We start from the raw sequence: 8,439 nt of genomic DNA, 5'->3' as shown, positions 1-8,439 counted from the left end.
GACTAACTCTGTTTTCATTTGTGGCTGAATGTAACACGTGTACAATAAATCATCTCTTCTGCTGTCTTAGCTGAAGGAAAAAAATGAAAAAAAAAAGATTTTATTTATTTATTTGACAGAGATCACAAATAGGCAGAGAGGCAGTCAGAGAGGGGGGGGGGAAGCAGACTCCCCGCTCCATCCCAGGACCCTGAGATCATGACCTGAGCCGAAGGCAGAGGTCCAACCCACTGAGCCACCCAGGCGCTCCCAACACGATGATTTTTAAAAAATATTTTATTTATTTATCAGAGAGAGAGAGAGAGAGAGAGCACAAGCAGGGGGAATGGCAGGCAGAGGGAGAAGCAGGCTCCCCACTGAGCAAGGGACCCTGATGTGGGGCTCGATCCCAGGATCCTGGGATCATAACCTGAACTGAAGGCAGACACTTAACTGATTGAGCCACCCAGGTGCCCAACAGGGAGATTTGATAACATATACACTATGGAATGATTACCAAGCTCAAGAAAACACATTCATCATTGCACAGAGTTAACTTTTTTCTTCTTTTGGTGGTGAGAACCCTTAATAGATATCCTCAGCAACTTTCTAGTATGCAATACTGAATTATTGACTATAGTCACCATGCTGCACATTAGATCCTAAGAATGTATTCTTCTTTTAACTGAAAGTCAGTGCCCTTTGACCCACATCTCCCCATTTCCCTCAAGCCGCAGCCCCGGATAGGCACCATTCTACTGTGTCTATGAACTTGGCTTTTTAAATTTTTTTTTGAGACTCTACATTTAAATGATCCTGTGCAGTATTTGCCTTTCTGTGTCTGGCCAATTTCACTCAGCACAATGCCCTCCAGTCTCAACCATGTTGCAAATCGGAGGATTTCCTTCTTTTTCATGGCTGAATAATATTCCATTATCTATCCATCTATCTGTGTGTGTGTGTGTGTGTGTGTGTGTGTGTATATGTATTTTTTTGTATCATTCTTATTTCTTTTTTTCTCCTCTGACCGGATAATATCAAGAGATCTGTCTTCAAGTTCACAGATTCTCCCTTCCTTGGTGAGCCAGGCCCTGGGTGGCTGCCCTCATTCTCTCTCTCCCTCTTTCCCATACAGCCCGTCATTCCTTAATCTAATCCTTTCTGCCTCTTGATTCTCTACTTTCTCCACTTTTCTCTGTACTCTTGGGTTGGGCTGGCTCAGGATTTGTGCTCTCCCTCCTGGACCCAAACCTCACGCTCCTCCCTGGTCTTAGTTTTTGCCCCTCCAGTCCATTCCCCACATGGCCTGAAAGGGTCTTTTGAAACCGAGACTCGGTTTCTATAACTCTAAGTCCAAATCTCACTCAGGACACTGGTCCCTCATCCCTTACCCCTCAGCTCCCCTTCTAAGCCAACTTTAAGTCCTCTACGCTCTACTACTAATATACATTTCAGATCCACCCACCTGTCTCCAAGCCACCATCCTAATCCAGGCTCTCATCATTTTCCACACAAATAACTACCGTTGCTTCTGTACTGATTGTAGTGGGTTGAATGGTGATACCCTGCCCCTCCCCTCTCAAAAGTTATGTCCATGCTAAAGCAGTCTTTAAAAAGAAGTATCAAAATCTCAGATTTCAAGATACATTACAAAGCTGTAGTAATCAAAATGGTATGGTATTGGCACAAAAATAGACACATGGACCAATGGAACAGAAGAGAGAGCCCCTGGGGTGCCTGGGTGGCTCGGTCGGTTAAGCATTCAACTCTAGGTGTTGGCTCAGGACATGATCTCAAGGTTGTGAGACTGAGCCCTGCATTGGGCTCTGTGCTCAGTAGAGTCTGCTTGGGATTCTCTCCCTCCCCTCCCTCATGCTCACTGTCTCCCAAATAAATAAATAAATGGTCCCTGGGTGGCTCAGTTGTTAAGCATTGGTCTTCGGCTCAGGTCAGAGTCCTGGGATCGAGCCCTGTATTGGGCTCCCTGCTCAGAGGGAAGCCTGCTTTTCCCTCTCCCACTCCCCACGCTTGTGTTCCCTTTCTCACCGTCTCTCTCTCTGTCAAAAAAAAAAAAAAATCTTAAAATAAATAAATAAATCTTAAAAAAAAAAAAGAATAGAGAGCTCAGAAATACACCCATGATTATACGGTCAATTAATCTTTGACAAAGGAGGCAAGAATATTCAGTGGGGAAAAAGACAAATGGTGTTGGAAAAACTGGACTGCTTTCTCATACCATACGCAAGAATAAACTCAAAATGGATCAAAGACCTAAATGTGATTTCTGAAACCATAAAAATCATAGGAGAGAGCATAGGCAGTAATTTCTCTGACATTGGCCCTGCAACATTTTTCTAGATACAACTCTTGAGGCAAGGGAAACAAAAGCAAAAATAAACTATTGGTACTACATCAAAATGAAAAGCTTCTGCACAGCAAAGGAAACAATTGACAAAACCAAAAGACAACCTAATGAATGGGAAGAGATATTTGCAAATGACATATCCAATAAAGGGATAGTATCCAAAATATATAAAGAACTTACACCACTCAACACCAAAAAAAAAAAAAAAACAAAAAACCAAACCCAAAAACCCAATTGAAAATGGGCAGAAGACATGAAAAGATATTTCTCCAAAAAGACATACAGGTGGTGGCCACAGACATATGAAAAGATGCTCAACATCACTAATCATCAGGAAAATGCAAATCAAGACCACAATGTCATATCATTTCACACTTGTAAGAATGGCTAAAATCGAAAACACAAGAAACAACAAGCGTTGATGAAGATGTGGAGAAAAAGGAACTCTCAGGTACTGTTGGTGGGAAAGCAGACTGTTGCAGCCACTGTGGAAAACAGTATGGATGTTCCTCAAAAAAAAAAAAAAAAATTACCATATGATCCAGGAATTCCACTACTAGGTATTTACCCAAAGAACACTAAAACACTAATTCAAAGAGATATGCACCACTATGTTTATGCAGCATTATTTATAATAGCCAAATTATGTAAAGAGCCCAAGTGTCCATCAATAGATGAATAGATAAAGATGTGATATATAATGGAATATTATGCAGCCAATAAAAATAATGAAATGTTATTTACAACAACATGGAAGGATCTAGAGCATACAATGCTTAGGGAAATAAGTCTTATATGTGGAATTTAAAGAAAAAAGCAAACAAAGAGGAAAAGAGACAACCCTAAAAACAAACTCTTAACTATAGAGAACAAACTGATGGTTACCAGAGGGTAGGTGGGTTGGGGGGATGAGTGAAATAGGTCAGGGGGATTAAGAGTATGCTTATGATGAATACTGAGCAATGTATGCAATTGTTGAATGTATATAATTGTTGAATATATTGTATACCTGAAACTGATATAACATTGTATGTTAAATCTATTGGAATTAAAAAAAATATGTCCATGTCCTAGAATCTGTGAATGTGACCTTATTTGGGAAAAAAGGGTTTTTCACATGTAATGAAGGATCTGGAAATGAAATCAACCTGCATTATCTGAGGGAGCCCTAAATTTAATGAGTGTCCAACATTGTAAGGGACACACAGAAGACACAGAGAAAAGAGAATGTCAGGTGAAGGAAGAGGCAGATTGGAATTATGCAGCCACAAGTTATTTTAGGAAACTTTTTTTTAAAAGATTTTATTTATTTATTGACAGAGAGAGATCACAAGTCGGCAGAGAGGCAGGCAGAGAGAGAGGGGAAGCAGGCTCACTGCTGAGCAGAGAGCCCGATGCGGGACTCGATCCCAGAACCCTGAGATCATGACTTGAGCCGAAGGTAGAGGCTTAACCCACTGAGCCACCCAGGTACCCCGGAAACTTTTTTTTTTAAGTTTTTTTTTTTTTAATTTGACACAGAGAGAGACAGTGAGAGAGGGAATACAAATAGGGGGAATGGGAGAGGTAGAAGCAGGCTTCCTGGCGAGCGGGGAGCCTGATGTGGGGCTACGATCCCAGGACCCTGGGACCACCGCCTGAGCCCAAGGCAGACACTTAGTGACTGAGCCACCAGGTGCACCATATCTTAGGAAACTCTTTGACTGTGGCTCACAATTTGGCCTTAGTCTAGGGAACATAAGAAATCTGGAGTTTATTTGGCTCCTCAGAGGACTTAACTTTAAAAGGGGTAGGTTTGGGGCACCTAGGTGGCTCAGTTGGTTAAGTGTCTGACTCTTGATTTCAGCTCAGGTCATGATCTCTGGGTTGTGAGATCAAGTCCTGCATCCTGCTTACGATGCCAGCTCAGAGCCTGGTTGGGATTCTCTCCCTCTCTCGAGATGCTTCCTGTCCCCCAAAATAATAAAAAAATAAAAGGGGCAGGTTTTCATAGACTCAGGAGATGAGGGAGATGGAGAGAGTTTCAGGAAAAGGGAAGTTCAGTGGAAGAATTGGAACCAGGGAACAGTGGATATAGAGGAGGTGGGGACTGTGCAGAGGAAAAAGGCACCAGAGGCTGCCAAGTGTCTTGAGATAAATAGAGGTTGGAAGGGGCGTTGGGGGGGGAGGGGAGGAAAAAGAGGCCTGAGAAGACATTCTTCTTTCAGTTGTTCATTTGTCTCAGTTAATTTAGAAATAGTATTTTGAGGGGCACCTGGGTAGCTCACTGGGCTAAGTCTTCAGCTCAGGTCATGATCCGCCTTCGGCTCAGGTCATGATCCCAGGGTCCTGGGATCGAGCCCCACATCAGGTTCTCTGATCAGCAGGGAGCCTGCTTCCCCCTCTCTCTCTGCCTGCCTCTCCGCCTACTTGTGATCTGTCTGTCAAATAAATAAATAAATAAAATCTTAAAAAATATAGAAATAGTATTTTGCAAAGAGGCATATTTAGAATCCTGAAAACATTTGTAAGCCTCAAAGTACTGATTACAATAGGCATCTCATTCAGGTTTTTGTGTTTTTGTTTGTTTGTGTTTTTGAGCTGTAGCTTTCTAATTTAATTTTGACTAAAACAACTTTGGAGAGATTGGAAGTTCCCCATCATTGCTATTGGAGTTCTAAAACACTTTTGGTCAATTTAGTTAGAAGTGTGCCAAAATACAGGCCAGGGTCCCAGAAGGGGTAGAGCGGCCTCAAAGCATTTGGATGACTGGGAATCCCATTTCTTACAGGTTTCTCTTTATTTATTTATTTATTTTTAAAAGATTTTATCTATTTATTTGACAGAGAGAGATCACATGTAGGCAGAGAGGCAGGCAGAGAGAGAGAGAGAGAGAGAGAGAGGAGGAAGCAGGCTCCCTGCGGAGCAGAGAGCTTGATGCAGGACTCGATCCCAGGACCCTGAGATCATGACCTGAGCCGAAGGCAGAGGCTTAACCCACTGAGCCACCCAGGCGCCCTGAGGTTTCTCTTTAGAGCAACGAGAAAAATTCCTACACAACACAGTTGCAACAGGAAGCAGCCTAGTTCCAAACCAGAGTTGGAACAATGTCCAAATAAGTAGTCTTAGAGAGAACAAAGTCTTAAAACAGACCCTAAGTACTGCCTAGAGAACTGAAAACACAGAGAGTGGAGCTTGAAATCCAGGAGAAAAACTTACCCTCAAACTCCAGGGTCCTCAAGAAAGCAGTGAGCTCAACAGGCTCTGTGGGTACTGGCATGTGTTTGCTCACCAGCTTTGGAGTTGTTGGGGATGGGGTGGAGGTTGTCTTCTCTGGATCCCACTTCTGATCATCAAGTACTGTTAACCTTAAAGACAAAACTATCAGCGATTTTACCAGCAAAAAATGAGTTTTTTTTTTCAGGACAGTGAATTGCAATTCAGGACAAGCAAGCTATGGCAAAACCACAGACAAGTCCAAGAAAAAAGGGGAAAACTACTTTTTTATTTTTATTTTTTTTAAACGGATTTTATTTATTTATTTGACAGAGAGATCACAAGTAGGCAGAGAGGCAGGCAGAGAGAGAGAGAGAGGAAGCAGGCTCCCTGCAGAGCAGAGAGCCGGTCGCAGGACTCATCCCAGGACCCTGAGATCATGACCTGAACTGAAGGCAGAGGCTTAACCCACTGAGCCACCCAGGTGCCCCAAACTACTTTTTTATAGAGGAGGGGTAGGAGTTGGGGGTCTTTTGTAAATACAGATCTCCATTGGAGCCACCTGGGAGTTTGAAGTGTAGTGACTTTTCATTGGCTTAGTTGTGACAGTCTCTCATTGGCTGGGGTGTTGCTGGGTAGGAGAAAACTTTTCTTTCTTTCTTTCTCCTGGAGTGGTAGTCAAGTAGTACCCACCTGAAAGTTATTTTTCTTCCTGTTGGGTCTACAATTGACTGGGGTGGTAGGGTTTGAAAGCTCCCCTTTCTGGCCTCCAGACTCATTTTTAGTGGGGTTACACTTTATTAATATGACACAACTGCAATTCCAGTGGGGTTCTGAGCTCTCTGAAGGCAAAGTCCATGTCTGTCTTCTTGGACACATATTTGGGGTCTGGGTAGTAGCAGGGGAAGCGTAATTACGTACCAAAACTTTGATAACAAGAGAAATGACTGGGAAGAACAAGCTTCCCACCTCACCCCTCATCTCCACCTCACTCAGGGCAGTGGAAGCAAAGTGCATGCTCCAGACCCGGGATGCGGCTAAAAGCCTGACCTCAGAAGCGCGCTTAGGTGGAAGGGTGTTGGGCTCAAGGTCTACAGAGGTAACTGACGGAGGTGGGCAGACCAGGCCGCTCACACCGGAAACCGAGTAGGAAAAGCGCGCATGCGCAGTGTCGAAGGTTGTGTTGGAGCAGAGGGGCGGAATCCCCCGCTTGACCAGTAGAGGGCGCACCCAGGGCTGTAGCGCATGCGCAGAGGAACGGCGGGAAAGGTTACCCGTGAGGCGGAGGGCGGAGCGAGTTGTGAGCTGACCTGACGAGGCCTGAAGGGTTCGGTAAGTTTCTCAGTTGAGGCTTCTTCACGTTCATTTTTTATCCTAACTGAACACACAGAAGAGCACAGGGCCTCCAGGCTGGGAAGAGGGGGAAAGCCCATGGAGGCCTGGAAATTCATAGATATGGGGTGTGCGAGGCTGGGCGTCGCTCCTGAGCTGGGGTTCCTGGACGCCCCGGGATCTGCCGAACCGAGGGCTCCAAGAGGCCCCCCAACTCCCCGCCCTTTTTCTCCCCCAGGACCCAGCATACAGGTTTCAGCCCTGCACTGTCTGAATCTTCCTTGGGGTCTTGGCCGTGGGTTTCCGCCCTTGAGGAGGCCCAGCTGGTCAAGCGTCCTGGCAGCGGAGACCCGGGCGGGCGCCATCTTCCCTCGGCCTATTAGGCACAGTTCTCCTCTGCTCCTTGAACCTGACCCCGGCTCCCCCGTTTCCTCCCTGGAGGTTGTAGTTCCAGGGAAGGAGGTACACCGAGGGCCCCCCTCCCAGAGGTCGTGGGCCTGGGGGGGTGGTTTCTGGGAATGGTGATGCAGGTGGTCACGCATGGGGCCCACCAGCGCCGCTCAGCCTGGACGGAGAGTCGGCTGGGGGTCCACCGGGCTGTGTAGGGGGCACGGTGGGCGGGGCTGGGAGCAGTTCGCGGCGTCTCCGTTTGCCAGAACTCACAGCTTTCACGGAAGCGTCCGATTTATTACCCATTTGCCAGAAAACTTGTTTGAAGGAAGACCCTTCCGCAATGTGTTCTAGAAAGGTGGCTGTACTTTTTCCTTCCTCCCCCGCAGCTGGACGAAGAGTCGGATTGGGTGTCAACAACATGGGATGAGGAGAGTCAAGTGCTCCCTGTTATTTCTGAGGTATGTTACGTTTCAGCTGCAGGCAGAGTATCGTAGCAGTGAGCGTTTGGGCTTAGGTGGACTGCCAGCTCTTACAGAAACGTCTCCAGCCTCCTCCACTTGGTTGACCTTTTTTTTTTTTTTAAAGATTTTATTTATTTATTTATTTGACAGACAGAGATCACAAGTAGGCAGAGAGGCAGGGAGAGAGGGGGAAGCAGGCTCTCTGCTGAGCAGAGAACCTGATGCGGGACTGGATCCCAGGACCCTGAGATCATGACCTGAGCCGAAGGCAGAGGCTTAACCCACTGAGCCACCCAGGTGCCCCTCGGTTGACTTTTCAACGAACTGAATTAAAATACCTGCTTTTCTCTTTACTTCTTGAAGTTTGGGTATCTGGGTTGTGGTAGACTTGTAAAATGGTTGGGAAGTGTTTCCTCTTCTGCTTTACTGAAATTACTTATATAAGGTTGGTGGGTCTTCAATATTTGATATAATTTACTAATTGAAACAATTTGGACCTGGAATGTTCCCTGTGAGAAGGCTTTTTTTTTTTTTTTTTAAAGATTTTATTTATTTATTTGACAGACAGAGAGCACAAGCAGGCAGAGAGGCAGGCAGAGAGAGAGGAGGAAGCAGGCTTCCTGCTGAGCAGAGAGCCCGATATGGGGCTCGATCCCAGGACCCTGGGATCATGACCTGAGCCGAAGGCAGAGGCTTTAACCCACTGAGCCACCC

Source organism: Martes martes (genome assembly GCF_963455335.1).
Source record: "Martes martes genome assembly, chromosome: 17".
Classification (NCBI taxonomy): Eukaryota; Metazoa; Chordata; class Mammalia; order Carnivora; family Mustelidae; genus Martes; species Martes martes.
This window is presented reverse-complemented; position numbering follows the sequence as displayed.